We start from the raw sequence: 25,360 nt of genomic DNA, 5'->3' as shown, positions 1-25,360 counted from the left end.
ACACATTTTTAAGCACTCTTGTATCCATGAATGTGGGATACTGTCAACTGCTTTTTTGTAGTCAATCCATGCCATACTTAGATTCTTCCCCTTTTTACAGTTTTCCACTGTGGCTTTAACAACAAATGATCCTTTGTTCCATATGACTTTCTTTTATTGCCCTTTTGTTCTATTTCCATAAATGAGTTTTCTTCTAAATTATTATAAACTCTGTCTGCATCAATTCCAGTGTATAGTTATATGTTGTTGGAAGGCACGTTATTGGTCTATAATTTTTAGGGTAGCTTGCAGGTTCACTCTTAAGTAGGATAATTGTTTTTCTTGTTGTTAACCAGGTTGGTGTCTGTTTGGGGTATGCATATAAATAGTTCTTACTCATGGCTAAATCTTCTTGGAAAGATGTTAATACTTTTAACCAGAAGTTAGGTACTGCATTTTGGCCTGGGGTTTTCCAATTAGAGGCTTTTCTTAACTTTGTTTCAATCTCTCTGGCTGTTACTTCATCCCATTTCATATCCTGTACCTGTAAACTTCTTATTCTTTTTTCTACTTCTAATCATTTAGCATCTTTGGTATGTTCCATATAATCTTCATAAATGCTTCCCCAAATGTATCTATTTCTTTTTTTGGTGGTCTTTCAATTCCTTTTACCTTGTTTCCCAATTCTCTATAAACTTTTTTGGGTCATTAATAAAGTGCTTATTTTGTACTTTTCCTTTATCTGTGTATCTTCTTAAGTTTTTCTGCCTATGCTGATATTTTTAGTTTATTATTTGCAATAGTGCATGATAAATTCTGATCCATTATAATACTGTGCATTGCTTTTATCATGTCTATCTTTCTAAGTATTTTAATTAATCTGTTCCCACTTCTATACTCTTTTAACAGTGGCATTTCTTGTCTTAATTTTTTTATAGTTTTCTCTATTTGATACTTCCATGATGGTATTCGAGTTCTCCCATTCATTTCCCTTACTACCCTGTGTTCTTGTGGTAGAATTTTATCTGTTATTAATTTAGCTGCACAGTAATATAGCCTGTTTACTTATGTTATATTGCATGGATCTCTATAGATTGTCCTAATTACTGTGGTCAATTGTTTTATCAAACTTTTAACTTTTTGGGTTTTATTGACCTTCTTTAGTCTATTTCTTTTATTGATCTTAATATGTCTATCTCTATTAAATCAAGCAATTCTTCTCTTATCTCATTTTTTTCTAAACTGAGGGCACATGTTTTATTCTCTGCTTTCTGCAGGCAATCTATAGAAAGTTCTATAGCATCTTCCTGTGGCAAATTCTCTTCAATTTCATCCTGTGTCATCTAATCCTCTGTCATATGGGAACTCACTGGCCTATCACTCCTTAACATTGACTTTGTCAGATTTACCTCAGTTTCCTAGTCCTTTCCTTGCTGTCCAACTTCAAGTGAATATTTATACTGGTTTCCTATGGAAGGCTCCAAAGTATCTTCATATGGCAACTGATCAGTTCCTTCCCATTCCACTGATTTTTCCTTAATTTGCATATTGTCTAATGCTCTATTCTGCTGTGGTGCTTTCTGAGTTGAATTTTCTACACTGAATCATTCACTTCGCAGGTACTACATAACCTCAGTTTTTATTTCTTTAACTTCTCCATTACTAGTCGTTTCTACTTTTCATCTTTTTCTTCTTATTTTTTGTATTGTAAAGTTTTCCACGTCTTGATTCCTTTGCCTATATTTCTCTTCAAATATCATTGGTGCTGCTCTGTTTGTATTAATTAGTTTTGCTTTCTTCTTTGCATAGCTATTACTCCATTTTAAATATCTTTTTCTTTCCCATGTCCATATTTCTTCTTCAGATGTCTCCATATTTTCCTGTTTCTCCTTACTTTGTGGACTCGTTCCATCATGCTGTGATGTAATCTGTGTTAGACCTTCTGCACTAAATTCTTCCATTCACAGGCATTCCATAACTTCAACTTCTATTTTTTTAACATCTACTTTACTAATCTTCTTTTCTGCATTCCCTCTTTATGATATTATTTTTCATTGCAAAGTTTTCCATATCGGGATGCCTGTATTTCTCTTCTAATATCTTTGGGGCTGCCTTTTTTGTATTGATTAATTTAATTTTCAACTTTACATAAATATTGCACCATATGAAATCTCTCATTCTTTCCCATGTCTGTATTGCTTTTCTATTGAAATCTCTGGGTTTTGTTGTTTATATTTTTGCGCTTCCTCACATGCTTCTTTTTCCAAACAGAACAAAGTTTTTGGTCTATATAATATTTTTCACAAATCTGTTGTATTGACGAACACAGTTTTTTATTTGTACCTTCTGACATTTTTTCTTCTGGAAGTATTTTTCTTTCCTCTAATTTCTCTCTGAATCTTTTTGTATATCTTGTGTCTGGAATTTCTGGGCTTTTTGAATAAAAGTAACACTACATAATTTCTTTTTTATCCTCAATAGTCTACTCTATTGTCTTTATGGCTCTTCATTGGCCTATCAGTTTTTGTGATATTTGTGGACTTCTTCTTCCTTCTACAACAGGGGAGCCATTGTCCCCCCTGGGCCCAGCCCCATTGTCGGAATGTTTCCGTATCTTTAGGATTCTACACTGCAATTTTTCCATTCCTGGCACCAGTGCACCTACCAGGATTGGGCACTTTTTATCCTGGGTTTTGTGCACCCAGCTATCTTTTTTAATTTTTTTTAGCAGTTTTCTGTTTCTGTATTTTTATTAGTTTTCCAATGAAGTTACAATTTTGAAACAAGTAATGAAGATTACAGTATATATGATATCATGAATCATGTATACAAAAAGGTAAATGAAAGAAATAAAATATATAACAGTAAGATTAGTAACATAAATAAAACATAGCTATTTACATAGGTATCTAATCAGTATAAGTAAATATTTTATCTTTGAGTTGTAAATAAATCATATTAACAAATAATATTGTCCATTTTCTCCAATATTTCCATTACAGTAAATCACATATTATAGTATGATGTTGTTCTATTAGTTCTGTTCTTTAAAATATTGATGTCCATTCAACTAACAGTCAAAGTAGGTTTCTTGAATTCATTAAATGAAGGAGAAGATAGCTTTTCCAATTGATGGTAATAATCTTTTGAGCTATAGTTAGTAAAGTCCAAAGAATTGATAATCCTTTTTGGAACACATTTGGGTATAGGGGAATTAAATAAATCCAATGATTTAGTTAATTTGAAATTGTCATTAATGATAGTCTAAGATAAATAATTAATATTATTCCAGTATCCTTCAAGATTTTTGCAATCATAAAAAACATGTTCCCAGTCTGCTTTTATTTTTTTTCATATCTCCAACAAGCATCTTCACTGGCAAACATCAGAACTATTTTATGAGGAGTAAAAAAAAACTTCTGTGTAAAAATCTCCACAAGAACAGTTGTCAAAGTGTGTTTTGAAGATATAAGAATACATTTTTTTAAATTTTTCTCATCATCCATTAGAGGATGTTCATTTACTGATGTAAAACAATTCCAATAAGATTCTTTATGATATATCTTTATTTTCTTAATAATTTTATAGATGTTGGACAAATATCCATTCTCCTGAAAAGGTTGATTTGTGATAAATATAATATATTCAATACACTTGGGAATGTCATGTCTGACTGAGATTTGCATTACTTCTATCTTATTTATAAAAAAATTGTCTCAGAGGTTGTAGAGTCAGCCACATGTCTTTGCTTATATTGTATTTGTCTATAAGATAATTAATAGAAAGGACCTTACCAAGTTCTAGTAAGTGATGCCAAAATAATAGATTTACTTTTTTTAGGATATTCATCTTGTTAATTTGAAAAGTTTCAAAATTATTTGAGGTAAAAGCTAAAGGAAAATTTAAAAATATTCAAGACTTAACAGTAGGGTTAATGTTCACAATTTTTTTAAGTATAGATACTGTAAGATTTATATAATGTGATATAATTTTAATATTTTATTTTCTAGGATATATGTTTTTAGGAACCAATAAAGGATGTTTGATAAGAAGGATAAATGATCATGAATTTGATTCTGTATAGATTCTAAACAGATCTGTATGTGTAGTTGTTTCCATATAGAACAGTAAGCTGTATTAAGTCACAACATAATTTTTTTAATAATGGCAGATAGGGTGCATGTCTCTATATCCTGGAGGTTGATTCCTCAATCCTCTCAGTTTGGCAAGTGATTATGTAGAGAAATTCGAGGTTTATTTGGAAACCATAGAAAAGTTAATATCAATTTATTATATTTTTGAATAATATGTTTAGGTGGGGGAAGAGAAAAGACTTGTATAAGATACAATATCTTGGAAAACATAATTGATTTGATCAAATATAAGCTATCCTCCATTGTAAATAGATACTTGTTCTAGTTAGACTTCATTGTTTCAATTTTAACATATTAGTATAATTAAATAAGAGTCCGTCATTTAAGTCTTCTGTTAAATAAACTCCTAGATAATGAAGTTTAAGGTCTATATTGAATTCTCAAATCTGACATTGTCAGCATGAGAATAGCAAAACTGCAGAACATCGAAGAAGTAAACGGAAATCTCCGTAAGGGGAGATTCCCATTTACTTCAATGTAGTGCAGCCTTGGAGTTGGTATATTTAAGTAGCGGGGGTGTTGGGGGCACAGCCCCCCCATGTGGGAGCTGCACGGGGGTTGCCCCCCTGCCTACACCATTTAGTTTTTTTTTGTTTGTTTTAATTGTTTTTTTTGGAACATTTGATGTATTAACAGTTCGATCACTAAGGGTTGACCTTTAGTGATTCGAACTGTTAAATATTCGATGTTCCAATATAGCCCAAAAGTTTGCCATCGATTACAATATATTTGGAATATTTTTTACTTATGTTATTCTTTTTTTTTAGAATTTAAAGACAATATTTTTGTTTTATCTTCATTAAAATGTAAATCAGACATGTTTTGGAAATTAATCATGGAATTAAATAATGTTTGTAAAGAGTGTTTTGTATAGGGAAAAGTCAAAAGTATATCGTCTGCAAGCATAGTTTCAGATTTAATGCTTTGGTAATTTGGGTACCTTGAATATTATCTTCAGCTCTAATATTATTTGTGAAAGGTTATATCAGTAAGGCAAATAGCAAAGGTGACAATGGACAACCTTGTTTAGTTCCCTTCATAATTGTAATGGGACCTGATCTGTGAGAACCCAATTTAACATATGCTAAAGAATTTTCATACAAGAATTTAATTAAATTATTAAAAGTATTAGGGAATTTATATTCCTCTAAGACTAAGTGAAGGTAGTTCCAGCTGAAGGAGTCAAATGTCCAAAGAAACTAGAGTCAGGTCCGTGTCTCAGGATTTTATATGGTCAATTAATGTTATGATTCTTTTAATATTGTCATAGGCGTTTCTCCCTTTTATAAAACCTGTTTGATCTTCACACACTAATAAGGGGATAAAATGTTTGATTCTATTTGCATAAATTGCCATAAACATTTTATAATCTATATTTAATAGAGATTTGGGCCTATATGAAGAACAATATTTTTCATCTCTATCGGTCTTTATTATTGGGGATATTACTAAATATTTCCAAGAAGGGGGTATAGTTAAATCCCCTTTGGTTGTGTTGCATACTTTTAGGAATAAAAGCAATGGTTGTCCTGTCTATAATTTGTACACTTCAGTAGGATATTATCCAGAACAGGGGCTTTATTTAGGGTCTATATTATATAGACAAAAAATCAAAATGTTGAATGCTCACATGAGCATAAATGCAGAAATTCAAAATCGCTATTGTGGGCGGCTGCACCCCCCCCCCCCCACACACACACACACACCCAACACTAAATATATATTCCAACTCTGAGATCATACTACAGTGAGGAAAGGACAAATATTCTGATCCTAACTGTACTGAAATCCAAAATAATAAACATCAAATTTCTGCATTTATGCTTATGTGATCATTCGACATTTTGACTTTTCGTCGATCTAAAGTAGACCCTTTATTTATTTTAAGTTTAGTGATTTGTGATTTTAATTCAGTCATGGTGATTGGTTCTTTTTTTAATTTTTGACCTACTTCTGTCCATGATATATGCTATATAAAATATAATCTATATATCAGTGTCATCTTGATGAGATTTTGTAAAAACAGGGTCCACCAGATGAAGGTACTCACCAAGACTTGAAGATTAATTCAGTTTCAGCAATACTACTCTCCTTTGCTTGCTAACTTATCATCTCTCCATTCAGACCCCATTCTTATAGAATATTCTATGTAGGTTGCCTGATGATTCTTTATCGCATTTTGATAACCCCAAACATTTCCAGAGGTAGTTGTCTCTAAATGCCCTATATACCTGAACAAGGTCTCCTCTTAGATATCTATAGGAGATGCTGTACAAGTTCAGCTATTTTAGTCTTTCATACTAACTTAAATTTTCACATCCATAGATGCCCTTAGTATATCTCCACTGTACTCTTTCCAGTTTACCCATGCTTGTTTTCTTATAAGTTTTCTATATTGTTATTCCATACTCAAGTTTGGGTCTAATATAACTAACAAACAATGACTTCATCATTTCTGATTTCCTGGACTTTATAAATCTTTTTATACAACCTATAGTTCTATAACTATCATTAATCAATTGGTTGATATGATTAGAAAAACTCAAAGCTGGATCTGCCCATATACCCAGGTCTTTAAGTGAATTTACAGTTTCAATCACTGTGTGCTGTATTAAATATTTACCTTTCAGTTTATGTCTTCCAAATCTCATGTGCTTAGTTTTGATCTAAGCTGATCTCAGTGATTATAAAATATTATATTTTATAAAATGTTATATTTTAAAAGATAAGTTCTAGCTATAATTTTATGAAACATTATGTGAGTCTTAGTTTGCCCCTTAATGTGTGTTAAGCAGGCTGTCAAATTATCAACTTTCCAAATGCAGTATTTTACAATTAAAAAAATGTGTGTTCAAACAAATTATATATTTCTGGTGAAATTGCTTCATTTTTCATGTGGATACCAAATAACATTTGCTTTTCACTGTAATATGATAATGTAAAGTCAATGGGAAATGCCTTTGCAGTGAAGAAGTTGTTAAGACATCCTGTGAATTTATAGATTTGGCTAGCTACTTTCTTAAAAACAGGGAATATGGTAGATTTCATGTATTAATTGTTTTTTCGGATTCCTTGCTATTTGATGTATATCTTTTTATTGAGTTATTATCACTCATCTATAATAATTTAATTCTGTTGGGTCACTCAATTTATGGGAGTATGGTTAACTTTATCAAAGACTTTCTTAATGTAATCCATCCATCTGCAACCCCTTTTATCATTTTCCACATGAGGTTGGGGTGTCACTTCAACAGTGACAATCATCTAGAAGCAAGGTTCACACTGTTCAGTGCCTTATCCTGCTGTGGTTGCTCTTACATACCAGTCACTCACACACAGTCTCAAATCTGTGGCCAATTTAGAGTGTCTAGTCCACCTACTGAATATCTTTAGAATATGGGAGAAAAACATGGCACCCAGAGAAAACTCTCTTGAACACAGGATGTGCATGCAGACTCCACAAAGAAGGCACCACAAACAAGAATCGAACCAGAAAACCTCTTGCTGTGAGGTGACAATGGTATGCTCTGCACCATTCTGCCACCCATTTCTTAATGTAATGAAGATAATATAATCAAACTCACCTAGTCAACAGCAATTTAGGTCAACACCTAGTTTTGTGAAACACAAATTAATTGATAATATACAAAATATGGTCATTCACTGACATATAATTATTCACACTATTTCTTATAAAAGGCAAATACAATCACATTCTTTTACATGATACAACTACATACATGCACCAACTAACTTTAGGCCTAACAACAACCTTAACCTTTACTTAAAACCTACATTTACCCTAACCACACTCCTAAAACAATACCAAAATCTTACACTTGTTGTATTTTTCGGCTTTTCCCAGTTAGGGGTCGCCACAGTGGAACTCCAGTCCGCTAATACCAAAATCTTACACTAACTTCATAAAAAGATGTTGAACTGATTAACATTACACCATGAATAGTAAAAAAAAAAAAAAAAAAAGAAAAGCAGCAACAATGTTTTCATTCCAAATAAGAGTAAACCAATATCATGCAAGGTGGAACATGTGCGCGGCTCCAACCATGAATAATCCAAATCCCACAAAACGAGCCAGCACAAAGGAAAGGCAAGCCAAAATATTTTATTGTGGCATCATAAAACAAAAAATAAATAACAGCAAACCGGTATCGGCTATAAGTCAAGCCTTCATCAGAGCAAACAAAAAAAATTTTGAATGGTACATCCTGGTACTCCTTATATACTTGAAAGCTTAAAGGTGCATGAACCTAAATACCATATTTAAATGCATGTTCGCTAAATAATGGTGTTAAGAAAATATATAAAAGATTTTTTAAAAATAATATTGTGCATAAAAAGGAAGAGAAAAGGACCATCTTATTTTTATAAATATAAAGCATAAAGCATAAGCTCAATGACAAAAAAACTAGTTAAGTCCAAAATTCAGGAACCATAAAATGGAAAATCAGCAGCTAGCAATAAACTAATTGTTTTCATTTAATCCAGGTTTGAATAAAGGACCTAACCTGGTGATCCATGAGGATTCCATCTTATTTAATCTGTCATGCCAGCCTGCTTTAGATATTCTTTGCATCTGGATTTTGTCAATAATAGTGAATTTAAATTGTGTTGTTTTATGAGTCATGGTATGTTTATATAAAGCATTAGTGATTTTCTGAGTTCTGATTGCACTAAGGTGTTCACTTATTCTATGTCTCAGTGGTCTGGAGGTTTGACCAACATAAAAAGAAAAACATGTGCAGGTGGCTAAATATACTACCCAATCGGTACTGCAGTTACCAAAAATTCTTATCTGAAATAACCGAGATGTGTTGGAGCTGGTGAATTCCTTTGTCTTGGACATATATCTGCATGCACTGCAGTGACCACAGGGAAAACAGCCTATCAACGGGTCCCCAAACAGAGTGGTTTGTGTAGGTGTAGGCGGATTAAATCTCTTATAGTGTGTGAAGTAGGAGTTTATCATTCGACCCTTTCGGTAAGAGAAGGCACATCTTTCTGGTAGTATGTCATTCAAATGTTCATGTGCCCGCAAAATTCCCCAATGGTTATTTATAATATCTCTAAATGATGATGAATTACTACCAAATGTGGTCACAAATCTAACGGGTTGAGTTATAGAAGTATTGGAAACCCCTTGTGAATGCTTGTATTGTAAATGTTCTGATCGAGGCATATGTTGGACCTCATTAATAGTTTGATTGATCTGAAATCTGTTATATCCTCTGTTGATCAGTCTGTCACTAAGATCTTGTTCACACTCAGAGTGGAATTTTTGAGAAGAACAAATAAGTTTCATACGTATAAACTGGGATTTAGGAATGTTGTTGATGATGTGGCGGGGGTGATGACTAGATGCATGCAAAAGTGTGTTGTATTGTGGAAATTTTCTATGGACACGGGTGGCCAAAGTATGATCCATTTGTCGGGAAACCAGTACATCCAAAAAGATGATTTCTTGGTATTGCATAGTTACAGTGAACTGGATACCCCATGTGTTATTATTTAGATATTTGACAAACTCATGGGCCAAACCTGAGTCACCCCGCCACACCATCCAACAATCATCTAGATATCTTCTCCAAATATCTAATTCTAACATAAAATTGTTGTTATAAGGATTGTATATAAATTGTTGTTCAAAAAATCCCATAAAAAGGTCCGCATATATTGGAGCAAAGGAAGCTCCCATGGCTGTGCCCCTTACTTGCCAATACGCCTGCCCCTCAAAATAAAAGATGTTCTTGGTCAACACATATTGAGTCAATTTTATTAGAAAAGTGTTAAATCCAGTGGTATAAAGTTGAGATCAATCCAACCAAAATGCAATAGCTGAGACACCAGCATCATGGGGTATGTTGGTATAAAGGGAGGTCACGTCCAAAGTGCATAACCACTAATCCGATTCCAACTGTGTATCTTGAATAATGTTTAGAAATTCCGTAGTATCTTTTAGTCTGGATCTGACCATTGGTAATAGTGGTTTAAGATAGTAAGTAAGAAATGCAGATAAAGGTTCAGTAAGAGAACCTCTTCCTGAAACAATTGGTCTGCCCGGTGGACAAGTCGGATGCTTATGAATTTTGGGAAGCAAATATAGATATTGTGGAATGGGATCAGACGCTTTGAGTTGTTTGCATGTTTGTTGATCAATAATCCCTTCCTCTGTGGCCATATCTAAGAAAGAATCAATGTGTGTTTTGAAATTAGGAGTCGGGTCCACTACCATGTGTATGTAAAACCTGGCATCTGATAATTGTTTATTGGCTTCAGATATATACATTGCTCGATCCATGATTACAATACCTCCCCCCTCGTCAGCTGGTATAATAACAATATTGTGATTGGAACTAAGTTCCCTTAACGCTTGTTGTTCTTGTAGGGTTAGGTTATGTCTAGTAAGTTGATATCCCATGGAAAAATGCAAATCTTTGGTCACACATTCTTTAAATATGGCCACATGCTTATCCATTGGTGGTTGGAAATTTGATTTCCCAAACTGAAACCCAGTGGATCTTTGAGAGTTATCAGAATCTGCAAAAAATATTTTCAGGTTAATCAATCGACAAAAATCATTAAGTTCATTGACCAGTATGTGTTCAGGAACAAAAGATGTCAGCACAAAATTTAGACCCTTATTCAAAATTTTATTGTGCACAGGTGACAATTCAAAAGAAGATATGTTATGTACATTTGTTATTGACTCACTATCTTCTGTAGTAGCTGTTGTGCCTCCCCCTGTGTTTCCTGCCCCCCCCCCTGCGTATTCTGGGTCTAAAGGGTCTGTAGATGGTTTCCGTTTCACCACTGGAGACCCTTGGTTGGAAGGGCAGTCATATTCTGTGGCAGATGATGTGTCATCATCTGTAAGGCTACTAGTGGACTGAATGTTTCTCTTCAATATTGACCTAGGCCTCTTTTTCCTGTTTGCTTTGATGTTTGAATAAAAAAAATCTGACATTTTTCTGAGTGACAAAGGGTTTACCTTTGTCGTAATCAGTCAGATCACGTTGAAATTTTTGTGTTTTCTTTTTAATTAATTGTGTTTCTAAAGTAGCCAGATCTTTGGCCAATTTTGTTACATAATTATGATAGAAATTATGATAGAAATCCTCCAACTCAAAGGCCTGAGCTTCTAAACAGAAATTGTAAACTTCTGTGGTCTGTGATTGTGAGTTTGTCAAATATCTAAATAATAACACATGGGGTATCCAGTTCACTCTAACTATGCAATACCAAGAAATCATCTTTTTGGATGTACTGGTTTCCTGACAAACAGATCATACTTTGGCCACCCATGCCCATAGAAAATTTCCACAATACAACACACTTTTGCATGCATCTAGTCATCACCCCTGCCACATCATCAACAACATTCCTAAATCCCAGTTTATATGTATGAAACTTATTTGTTCTTCTCAAAAATCCCACTCTGAGTGTGAACAAGATCTTAGTGACAGACTGATCAACAGAGGATATAACAGATTTTGGATCAATCAAACTATTAATGAGGTCCAACATATGCCCCGATCAGAACTTTTACAATACAAGCATTCACAAGGGGTTTCCAATACTTCTATAAATCAACCCGTTAGATTTGTGACCACATTTGGTAGTAATTCATCATCATTTAGAGATATTATAAATAACCACTGGGGAATTTTGCGGGCACATGAACATTTGAATGATATACTACCAGAAAGATGTGCCTTCTCTTACCGAAGGGGTCAAACAATAAACTCCTACTTCACACACTATAAGAGATTTAATCCGCCTACACCTACACAGACCACTCTATTTGGGGACCCGTCGATAGGCTGTTTTCCCTGTGGTCACTACAGTGCATGCAGATATATGTCCAAGACAAAGGAATTCACCAGCTCCAACACATCTCGGTTATTTCAGATAAGAATTTTTGGTAAATGCAGTACCGATTGGGTGGTATATTTAGCCACCTGCACATGGTTTTCTTTTTATGTTGGTCAAACCTCCAGACCACTGAGACATAGAATAAGTGAACACCTTAGTGCAATCAAAACTCAGAAAATCACTAATGCTTTATATAAACATACCATGACTCATAAAACAGCACAATTTAAATTCACTATCATTGACAAAATCCAGATGCAAAGAATATCTAAAGCAGGCTGGCATGACAGATTAAATAAGATGGAATCCTCATGGATCACCAGCTTAGACGCTTTATTCAAACCTGGATTAAATGAAAACAATTAGTTTATTGCTAGCTGCTGATTTTCCATTTTATGGTTCCTGAATTATTGGACTTAACTATTTTTTTGTCATTGAGCTTATGCTTTATGCTTTATATTTATAAAAATAAGATGGTCCTTTTCTCTTCCTTTTTATACACAATATTATTTTTAAAAAATCTTTTATATATTTTCTTAACACCATTATTTAGCGAACATGCATTTAAATATGGTATTTAGGTTCATACACCTTTAAGCTTTCAAGTATATAAGGAGTACCAGGATGTACCATTCAAAAATCTTTTTGTTTGCACTGATGAAGGCTTGACTTATAGCCGAAACCGGTTTGCTGTTATTTCTTTTTTGTTTTATGATGCCACAATAAAATATTTTGGCTTGCCTTTCCTTTGTGCTGGCTCGTTTTGTGGGATTTGGTTCATTCCAAATAAAACACAAAATGAGCATTTCTGACGTGGGGGGAAAGCCCAGTGCACCCCACTCCTAGATCTTATAGCCTTGACAGTGAGGGGAAATTTCAGACCTGCAGAGGTCAACAATCTCACTCACAGCACTTGCAACTGTTCGAATCATATTGAGATTCAACTAACTGTATTGATGAATTCTATTCAAGTACTCATTGATGAAATGTGTGCATCCCATATAAACTTAACCCTAAATCTAAACCCTTCCCACTATCCTGTTAAATCTAACAATAGCCAGAATTAACCTTAAGGTTACTGACTTCTGCACATATTACAAAATGACCTTCTACCAATCAATATGGTGTTCAGCTAAACCAAATTCATTCATCTATGTCTGATTCAAAATGAAATTCAGATAAACCACATTTGACCAAATGGTCTCTCAGAAATGGAGATCAGTGAAGTTAACTGAGCTTAGTGCTAAATGTGACTGCAGATTTTGAAAGCATTAATTGGTTGTTGCAGTTTTTAACAGAATAAATGCATATTTAGATTTCACAACTGTTGTTTTATCCTGTTGCCTGCTCGTTTTCCTGTTTGTTTATCTGTAAATCACTTTAACTTTAGAATAACAGAAAGGGTTCCATTTAGCTGAAAAATTTCCACTTGGATCTGAGTGTCTGAAAGGATAACAGAAAGTGAGGTGCATAATTAACCTGTTAAATTAGTCTAAGAATGTTTCCATAATTTTACCCAGAATATGCACTTAATCATGCATTTGAGTCCCTTCCAAATTAAAGAAACATGTATCCTTATTTTAAGGTGTTGATTACTTACAATTAAATGAAAACATTTAAAACATTCATTGCATTACCAATGAGTACAATGAGTAAGAAGCAATCAATGATGAGGTATTTTTTCTACCGGTCAGAAACCTGAGACCTAATACTGTGAAATGCGACTGCTCAAAGAATAAACTGGTTAAATAACTCCACATTTCCACACTCAGTGCAATACCTTTAAAAATTAAAGCTCTCTACACCACAGTTTCCCCATAACTGTGCATTTCAAGTACACTCTGTGGAGTTGTTTTACCTCAAAGTAAAGGGAACACTCCAAGATTCTGCAACTTTTGGCTAAGTACATAGTACCCTTATTTGTAATCATTGTTCCTATACTCTGAGCTCATACTCATGATCCTTAGTTTCCATAAACACCCCATTTTTAAACTGTTCATCACATTGGATACACTATCACATGGACGGTTAAGCCATATCCTCTCAAATGTTTTGATTAATGTATAACATTTGTAAGTTACTGCATTTTTAATGTGGATGATATTGCTAGACAATTTTAATAATGACAGACTGAGAAATTCAAGTGGTTCACCAGCTATATTTCATGGAAGATGATGGTGAAGAAGAAAGCGAGAACAGATGTGAAAGTGAAAACCTCAAAATTTCTCTCTGCAGTATTTAAGCCATTCATAAATCCTTCTCAGTATATTAAAAGTTTGAACAAAAGTGAGTTTTATTGATAAAATTATATATTTTTATAACATGCCATAGTACAATATAGCAATAACCCATGCCTGGGTGTGGGTAAAGCTGGATTTACCTACAGTTGGTGTGGTTTGGTCACGAGGGCGAAGCCCAAGTGGCCAAACAAAGACAACTGTGGGTAAATCCAGCATTACCCACACCCAGAAGTGGGTCATTGCTATTATACAATGACATTAAAGAAAAAAAATAATTACTTTTCTTAAATAATGGCATTGTATAATGCATCCTTGCTGCCCTTCCATAGCTGTCTGGTATTCTGCGGAAGTTCTGATGTACTGTGCATGGGTATGCTTACACAGTACATCAGAACTGTGAGCAAAAGCAATGGAGAAAGCAAGATCTCCATTGCTTTTATGTTAAAGGAGTTTAACATAGCGGGACAGCTTTAAAAAAAGCAACGGAGAATCTCCGTTGCTTTTTTAAAGATGTCTTGCTATGTTAAACCCATTTAACATAGCGAGACAGTTTTGAAAAAAGCAACAGAGAAAGCAAGATCTCCGTTGCTTTTTACAAAGTGTCTCGCTATTTTAAAGGAGTTTAACATAGTATAGTAAGACAGCTTTAAAAAAGCAACAATCTCCGTTGCTTTTTTAAAGCTGTCTCACTATGCTAAACTCCTTTAACATAGTGAGACAGTGTCTAAATAGCAACAGAGATCTTGTGTTCTCCGTTGCTGTAAAAAAAGAGTTATACTAATGGAAAAAGTCCGGGCGACCAGACCTTTCTCCATCACTATAACTCTGATTTTTGATTGGTCAGCTTGCACGTTTTGGAATATTAATGGGGGGTTGTTGTATAATATAGCAATAACTAACTACATGGGTGTGGTATATTGAAGATTTACCCATGGTTGGTGTGGTTTAATCATGAAGGCAAAGTTGGTTATTGCTATTATATAATGACATTATTTAAGGAAAAATTACTTATTTTTTTTAAATAATATCTTTGTATAATGGTCCTGTGATGTTATTCCATGTTGTTTCCCAATTCTGCTGCTTTGTTGATGTACTGCACATGTGTATGGGACTTCTGTTCCCACATTTACACAGTACATCAGTGGTTTGGAAGGCAAGCAATGGAGATAGGAAGATCTCCGTTGTTTTTTTTTTTTATTTTTGGGAAAATATTATTCACTTGCAAATTGTGGTATAGAGAGGTGGAACCTGGCTTGGACAACCTAGCGGGTGGGAGTGGGAAGGGTGTTATAGTTTGTTTTATTTGCTCTTTTTGTGAATGTATTGGAAAGGGTGCAGCAGATGTTTTCATGTATCCTGTTGCGAATAAGAAATGTGTTTTGGATGTGTTTGCCAGTTGTACCACTGAGAGGGTTGTTTGTCTTTCATTGTGCATTGTTTGTAGGGCATTTTGCTTTGGAGAGACTAGCTGTGGATTGAAGGACAGGATTTGTAGTCATGTCAGAAATAAAGAGACTTGTGCAAACTAATGATTTTTTTTAAACATATTGAATCCAAGGGACAAGAACATAGTTTTATATTTTTGGTATTAAAAGTAATACCTCCATCAATTCAATGTGAGGATACTGTAAGCAAAATCTAATGCTTGTCTGCCATGTCACAATAGAAAAAAAAAGTCTGGCCACTCAATGATATACTTTAGCGATGGGGCTTTTTCCGTTGGTATATTTTCTATTTATAACGGGCATAGTGGTTGTACTGACCAATCAGCATGTTTGTATTCAAATGTTAATGGACAGTCATTGTATAATATTTATTTTGTAAATATTGATTTGTTTTAATGATTTTAAGCCATGCCTACCATTTTAAGAATAGCATTATTTGCATGAGTTTTGTGTATCTAGTGCAGTGAAGACAGAAGGAAATTACTGTAGAAATATTGTTACATTTTTCATGAATTTGTTTTCAATGGGAAAAATAGCTGGAATTACAAAACAGCACACTGTATAATGCAAAATTGCTCTGAGTGTTCAGACGCAGGCTGGGGCCAACAGACATTGTTAGTGTTGTCATGGTACCCAGGAATAAAGTACAGTCAGCATCATATGTAAATGATTTTATACTGACATGGAAATGAAAAACAGTATGTTACTGAGACTAATTGTGCATGCAAATGAGGATAAACAACATATCAGATCAACTGCAAACACAACAAGCCACTAATATCCAGGTACCACCACTCCAATAAACCAGAGATAGAGTGATAAAAAAAACAGCGTAGGCAAGGCTCCAGGTTAAAAGGCAAAGTTTTAATAGGTACACATGCGCTTTCACCAAATACTTCATCAGGTGTAACATAAAATGTATAAAAGCACCATTTTGAACTTTTGAGTTAAAATCACATGACAAAATAAATTAAACATTTAAAGAGACACATCCCAAAATCCATCCATACAAAATGTATACAATAGATATATAGGTATAAAACAATACATGCTCCAGCACTCAATGTATATATATATATATATATATATATATATATATATATATATATATATATATATATATATATATATATATATATATATATATACACATTTAACCATGAAGGTGGTCTTGAGCCATACCCTACTTTTCATTTTCTACGTAGTGGTCTAACTTTTAGAGCAGGTCTTATTGGTATACAATCATTCAAGCCATGACCAGCATTTGCTCTCAATCTTATAATCCAATGGGCTTCCATTTCCTCCGTTCTCAACCTAATATCCCCTCCTCTCTTATTGCCATAGTTTATTCCTATGACCAAAAAAACTAAAACAGTGTGTAATGTCTGTACTAACCACATGTTTGGCCAGCGCATTAAACATACTTCTCTTACCTATATGGTATACATGTTCCCTGATCATGTCTTTCAGCATCCTGTCAGTCTTCCCAACATAAAATTTGCTGCAGACTCTGCACATAGATAAGTATACCACATGCCTACTGGAGCTGGTGCCTCTGATGTTAAAGTCAAATTGCTGACCTGTATCTGGGTGTAGAAAACAAAGTAACAAAAAACTGAGGGTAATGCTACTCAATGCCAGAATTCTGAACCTCAAAATGCACACACTCGAGGCACTCCTCAGTATGGAGAAAATCAAACTATGTGCAGTAACAGAAACCTGGTTTAAGACTCCAGATAGCACCCCAGCACTACCAGGCTGCATCTCATACCATACATTTCGGCCACAGAACCCAAACCAAAATACAAAGGCGGGGGCGTATCCATATTCATCAAGGATACCCACATCTCCAGGTTAGTGGCACAGCACGATGCTTCAGAGATCATACACGTGCAACTAACAATTGGCAAAACTGCAATTCAAATTGTAGCTTGCTACAGATCACCCACCATGTCCCAGGACCCCCATTCTGCATTTCTGGAAACACTGGGAAACATAAAGGTCCTACCAAATACCCTAATACTGAGTGATTTCAATTACCCAAACATTAACTGGGAGAACTACTCAAGTACTAACTCTCTTGTCCAACATTTCCTAGAATTTATAAACTCAAATGGCCTGGTTCAACTGGCCAACACTCCCACCAGAGGTGACAACATATTAGACCTGGTCATCACCAACATGGGCGACTGGTGTTCCACACTGGAGGCCAACCCCTTGCTGGTTAGATCTGACCATAAACAAATCACTTTGGCTATCCACATTCCGCCCTCACCCCCGGACAAGGAAACCACCATGAAAAACTTTTCAAAAGCAAACTTCACATTACTTAAGACCGAGGTGGAAACTTTCAAAGCCCCCATGCTGAAGGATAATGCTGTCCAAGCTGCAAAATCCTTTACTAATGCATTCTACGGACACCTACAAGAATGCATGGATCATGCCATCCCAATCAAAACCAAGACTCACTCCTCCAAGAAAAGGAAACCAGTCTGGTGGACTCCTGCCATAAACAAGCTATACAATAGAAGGAGGAAACTAGTACAGAAAAGAGTAAAATCCCAAGAAGGGAAGACATCCCTGATCAGTATCAGCAAGAAACTATGATCCTTCATAAAATCATCTAAGGCGAGCTTTGAAAGAAAAATTGCCAAGGACTCCAAAGATAACCACAAGGCATTCTTTAGCTATGTCAAGAATCTAAGTGGCAATGCTCAAATCTGCTCGTAGTTAGTGCAGAATGGCACAAAATACACTGAACCGACCGATATTGCCAACATCCTGGCAGACAGGTTCAGCTCAAACTCCCCCCCCACCCCCAAAAGGGCCCATAACCATACCAGAAGAATGTAGAGTCCCTGAAATCACAGACACTCAGGTTAAAACAGCCCTCCCCAAAGCCAAAAACACAGCATTAATGGGACCGGACGTGTCCCAGGCTGCATCCTACACGAGCTCAAAGATGAACTAACCCCTCACCTAAACACACTGTTCAAACTCAGCCTCTCCAAAGGCTACGTACCCATAGAGTGGTGCACAGCAATGGTTATTCCACTCCACAAAGGTGGAGCCACAACAGACCCCGGGAACTATCGCCCTAAAAGCCTGACTAGCTTGGCCTGCAAGGCTATGGAGTGCATCATTATGGAACTCATTAACAGAGACATTGGGAACCTCCAAACACTGGACCCTACCCAGTTCGGCTTTGTTAAGTCAGAGCATGCCTCCTAAACCTGGTGGACTTTTTTGAGACAGTTACCAAGGCTATAGATGAGGGAAAGGTGGTACACACAGCCTACCTAGACCTCACAAAGGCCTTCAACACCATTCCCCATTCTGGTATTATAGACAAGCTCACCAGCCTGAACATAAACCCCTATGTCACAAGATGGGTTGCCAACTGGCTCACAGACAGAACCCACATGGTGAGAGTTGCGGGAGCTAGGTCTGACTCTAAACCGGTTACAAGTGGTGTTCCCCAGGGGTCAGACCTAGGACCCCTCCTGTTCGGCATATACTTCTCAGAGGTACAGGCAAGCACAGGAGGACTATGGGTGACCAAGTTTGCAGACGACTGCAAACTAGGGGCTATAACTGAGTCTCTGGCTGCACAGACATCCTCCAAAATGGTCTTACTGAGATGGATATCTGGTGTCAAAATCATGGCCTCAAGCTAAATGCCAAAAAGTTCATAGTCATCCCCTTTGGAAAAAACAAAGTACCCACAAACTACCACATAGGTGGCAGTCCCCTAAATACGGAAGATGTAATAAGGGATCTGGGGACCCAAGTAGATAGCAATCTCACCTTTGATAATCACATTGCCAAAGTGGTTAGAAAATCCTTCTGTGTGGCCCACCTAATCACAAAAGAGTTCGCATCCAGATCAAAAGAGGTCATTATGCCCCTCTACTCATCACTCATCAGACCCATCATAGAGTACAATGCCCCATTTGGGATGTACCTTACAAGACACCTGTAACAGCTGGAAAGACCACAGAAGTACCTCACCAAGGGGATCACTGGCCTCAAACAGATGCCCTATGCAGCTCGACTGAAGAAATTACAGCTGTATTCGGTTGCATACCATGGACTCAGTGGTGATCTCTGCCTGACATAGAAGGCCATGCCCAACCCAGAACTGATGGACATGCTCCACCTAAAGAAAACCTTATCCCCACGAGCCACATGCTCTAGGGATCTAAACCTCACCACAACAATAAATAGGATGTGCTGGAGGGATAGATTCCTGTCCCAGAGACTTCATATGCTTTGGAACAAGATCCCAATCTACATTAGGCAGAGCTCCTCGCTAACACTTTTCAAAAGAAACCTTGATGAGTGGATGGGAAACAGAAAGTTTACCTCGGGAATCACTTCAGTGGCTCTGCTGGACAGAGGCACAGGGAACTAATCTAAGGGGGCAGTGAAAGCCAACACATTCTGGCTAGGCTTATAAATCCCTTTGGGCAGATAGCCTAGTACCTACCTATGAACCTATGAACCTAAAACAAGAAATACTATTGATATATGTGCAGAAAGATCACTTCCTACATGGGATAATTGTCCCTTGTATGACTGGCCTATTAACATCTCTTGGGACACAAACACATCTCCTTAGGGACTTCTTATTTCTGAAAATAAACTGGGGTATAGGGTCTAAATATTTACTAACTTGTTCATCTGTTATGAAAATGTTCCATTTTTTTTATAATATTAGTATACTGACTAATGTTACTAGAGTACCAAAATGACATGCTTACATTATTCTGTCTTTTGCTCAGATTGGAACTATTAACATCCTGCCTTGGTTCAGAAAAATAGACCTTGGCTCTGGTGCTTCTCATGTTTATCACATTCTGTATATTCTTCTGTATCATGTCTTTATCATACCCTCTATGTACTAATTCCATACTGGTGGTATGTATTTGCTGTTGAAAGTCTCTCTCACTGACATTCAGTTTAGAGGCCCTATAGAATTGATTTTGGACCACATTCCTAAAAACGTACTGTGGATGCATGCTCTCTCTACTAAGTAGATGGCTGACCTGACATGGTTTCCTATGTAATTTAGTACTGAGCATATTCCTATCATCCCTAAAGATAGTTACATCCAGGAAGTCAATGTTCGTAACAGACCATTGCACTGTAAATGCCAGAAAGTGTGCTTTACTATTTAAATAATCCACAAACTCCATCAATACTTCAGATGTACCTTCCCATAATAGAAAAAGGTCATCTACACTACAAACCTCCTGAAAAATAAAATGTGTTTATTAAAGGGACCTCCTACTAAATGTTCTCCTTCCCATGTGGCCATCATTGCATTGGTGTAGCTGTTCACACATGAGGTGCCCATCGCTACGCCACTGACCTGCCAGTAGATGGATTCTCTAAACATAAACACATTGTTTTCTAATACCAAACATAATAACTCCCTTATCTGCACTGTTTCAGTATTATTGGTACATCAGTTAGACTCTATATATTTAATTGCATATTCTATGCCCAAATCATTGGGGATGGTGGTAAATAATGAGACCACATCTAACGTTACTAATAGTGTCTGTGTTCTAAGCCCATTCTCAGAAATATATGCATGCAGATCCCTAAGGAAATGTTCTGTGTCCCTCAGTATATATTCTGATTTATCCAACATGGGTCTCAAGGTCTTCTCAATATATATAGATATAGGCTCAGTGCACCAGTTGGCCCCAGCCACAATTGGTCTCATAGGGGGATTTAAATTATCCTTATGTACCCTCGGTAATCCCTGTATCATAGGCATAGAGGAATGTGAAACAGTAAAATACTGGCATAAACTCTTATCTATCATTCCTGAAAAGTTCAACTACTTAATTCTAGATTCCACCTTCATGGTCATCTCATTAATTTTGGCTCGTGTTATCACAGTATAAAAAGCCTGATTACTTAACATTAAATAAATAGCACTATTATAGCTATCCCTATCTAGCACTACTATTTGCCCACCCTTGTCGGCCGGCCGAATCACAAATAGCATATTCTTCTCTAAATTACAAAGAGCCAAATGCTCTGCTTTTGTCAAATTGAAATACTTAAAACTTTTTCTGTTAAAGTGCTGCTTGTGATACAAATCATATACATCATTTATACATAACTGTTTAAAAGCTTGAATCAAGGGATTCAACTTGGGGGTAAATGCACTTGTTTTTTTGAACAAACTTTATTTAGTTTCCAAAGGGTGGGCAAGCTTCCACTGTGGTCATGTATTCAGGTAAGTGTCTGTGTGTGTGTGTGTGTGTGTGTGTGTGTGTGTGTGTGTGTGTGTGTGTGTGTGTGTGTGTGTGTGTGTGTTAAGGGGTTTGATTAGGGGCTGTGGTGTGTGTCAGTGTGTTTTGTTGCCATGATGTGTGTGTGTGAGGAGAATTTAGCTTGTGTGGTGGTGTTTTATGTGTGTTTGTACGGTAGAGAGATCGTGTGTGTTTGTGTGGTGGATGGTGTGTGTGTGTGTGTGTGTGTGTGTGTGTGTGTGTGTGTGTGTGTGTGTGTGTGTGTGTGTGTGTGCGTGTGTGTGCGTGTGTGTGTGTGTGTGTGTGTGTGTGTGTGTAGTAAAACCACAAAATTCAAAACCTCCGGTATTCAAAGATTTGAATTCCGTGTTTTTTAATTTTCATTGTTATGTGGATTCGGCTTCTTGGGCTTGAGATGCTGAAATTCGAGATTTCAGTATTTTGAGCTTCTTAAGTGAATCCATATATATATATATATATATATATATATATATATATATTGAGTGCTGGAACATGTATTGCTTTATACACACACACACACACACACACACACACACACACACATATATATATATATATATATATATATATATATATATATATATATATAAATATGTATTGTATACATTTTGTATGGATGGATTTTGGGATGTGTCTCTTTAATTGTTTAATTTATTTTGTCATGTGATTTTAACTCAAAAGTTCAAAATGGTGCTTTTGTACATTTTATGTTACACCTGACGAAGCAGTTGGTGAAAGCGCTTGTGTATCTATTAAAACTTTGTCTTTTGACCTGGAGCCTTGTCTACGCTGTTTTTTTATCAACATATCAGATCAATTCATAAATATATAAAAATTATGCAATCAGTCATGACAGGCATCAGCTTTGTACACAGCAATTTCTTGGTGAATAGGGAGAGAGAAACTATGAAAAACTGCTAGGAGTAGCATCTTACATAGCTGGACAGCATGTTGGTGATTGTTCTCACAGCCAGTGTATATGGTGGTGCTTGTCATAGCCCTCTGTGTCAGATGGATTTGACTGTGCATAAGATGTCATCACATACATTACAGGGATATAGTTGACCACTATTATATTGACAGTAACACCATACAGGAGCTTTTAGACATGTGCTATCTTGCCAAGGAAGCCCATTGAACACATGTAATACCAGTCCCTCTGTAGCACTGACCATCCTTGTGGGGGACATACTATGACCCCTCAAGGGAATTGGTGGAAGTGTCATAGGAATATGCCTCATTAAATCTATACCAGTTCCTTGATATCATGCTTGTTGATAAGTAGATGTGTTTCCCACAGACTGCTGAAGAAACACCACTGTGTAGGCATTCTATGAAATAACCCATTTCCCTGTGGTTTTAGGGGTCATTTGATGCTGCCATGTTGCTGTCAAAGTCCTGCCTGTTCCACATGGGTACTGGTATGTCAAATAGTGGAGTTCCACTCCATCAAATGTCAAGTGGTATGTAGTACATATACAATGTGTCTGTGTGCCATCCAGGCAGTTTCCCTGGTTGCTACATCTGGCACACACCTGTGTTATATCAGTGATTTGTGCACAGTCATTTCCTGCAGGGCATCTTATCAGTCATGGTGAATACAGGTGGAGCTATGGATCATGTTGCCAATATGATCTCTCAGAAAATGGCAGAGACAGCATAGAGCTCTGCTCTGCTGCAGATCCTTAATAATGCTGACTGCATGTTTTGACTGTTAAAACCCACTTCTGCTGTCTAGAGTCCACTGATTGCATACTGCAGTATGCTCTGGAGATCTGTAGAAAATATTTGCTGCCTGCTCAACATGTGGTTCACAGTTAGTGCGTAAGACTGCTATTAAAGAACCAAATAGACTGGAGCCATCAGCAGAGGAGGTTCTGGGAAAGGAGTCTTCAGAGGAACTGACTGCAGGGGGATTCTTATTCAAGGCTAAGGGGGGGGTGGTCCAATATGTTATGGAACTGTTAAATAAGCAGTTTCTCATCCGCAACTATTGGTCAAAGCAGAAGCCACAAAGACTAAAACTGAAGCATGCAATTCTACATCTAGCCAATGCAGGGCAGTGCAGTGCATTGACTGGCCATACTGGGCACCACACATGACTAACCAATGTAACCAATGCTAAGAGTAGAGCACAGTCAACCTCGTTTACACAGATAGGGTAGGAAATACTAAAAGAGATCAACAATGGCTACACTGGATGAAGTGGAGATGGACTAAGGATGTGGGAGGGACTATGTTACATGGCCGGCTGGGGAATCTGAGTGTAATCTGCAGTAAGGGATTGGAGTATCCCAAAGGACACAGGTGCCCAGATGTTGTGGGCACTTGCAGCATACTGGTGACAGGGGACACTACTGCAGCAAATGGCATAGTGCTGCACAGAAGAAACTGTGACATGTGCTGTGTGATCTTATGTGTGGACAACAGAGACCATGAATGGCTTCAGCCACTGAGGCATTCTTCTGACAAATGGCACTGCTAATAAAACCTGTTGTCCAGGATGATGTTGAACTGTGTCTTTCTAGCTGCCTGGATATATCATGTCATGTACATGACCACCATGTAGGCCACGTTTGTTTTGGTGGCCTATTAGTGTGAAACAAGGCTGATCACCACCAGGTGAAACTACATGACCTGAATATACCTGCCCAGTGGGGTGAAATATCAAACTAGTGCATCCTTGAAAGAGTAACCAATGATTTTGCAACCAACTCAGCCCCCAGATTCAGACGTCTATCAAGTCTCAAAGTCCTCTTACTGTCCCCAGACAGGGACACCAGGAACTCTTTCATGTTAGTGAGGATAGTCAGTTATAGCAGACCAATACCAGTGTCTGTTCTCCCCTATGCAATGACCTGGGCCTCTGTGCAGGCATGCAACATCGTATCAGTGATCCTGCAGTAGACCTGCTGTGCTTCTCTGTTGTGTCCTTCAGTAGCATTGATATCTACAATAAGTTCTGGATACACATATTATTGAGAAGTTTAGTCAGTCTTGTCAATGCTGAAAATGTACAATGCATACCTACCTAGTGGCTATTTGACACCTGTGTCTCACTTGGGCAGATCTTTTGAAATCACTTATGCTGCTTCAGTGCATTTACACTGCTGTATATAGGGACATGCACCTATGGTAGGTACTTGGTCACAAGCATGTGTACATTGGCAGCTTCAGTCATGCAACCATGCAGTAGCAGCAGCAGTGACCACAAGAATTGCCATACCTACCCTACCCCACTATCACGGGCCATATTCCTGCTGTGGTTCAGGCGTGAAAGTCTGGGGAAAGACTATCATGTAACTTTCACACTGTCATCTGCCTATACTGACTGATGTCCCACACAAGACCACTGTGTG

Source organism: Protopterus annectens, chromosome 5.part0, assembly GCF_019279795.1.
Source record: "Protopterus annectens isolate FY-2018-M chromosome 5.part0, PAN1.0, whole genome shotgun sequence".
In the NCBI taxonomy this organism is placed as follows: Eukaryota; Metazoa; Chordata; order Ceratodontiformes; family Protopteridae; genus Protopterus; species Protopterus annectens.
Note: the sequence above shows the minus strand (reverse complement) of the source record.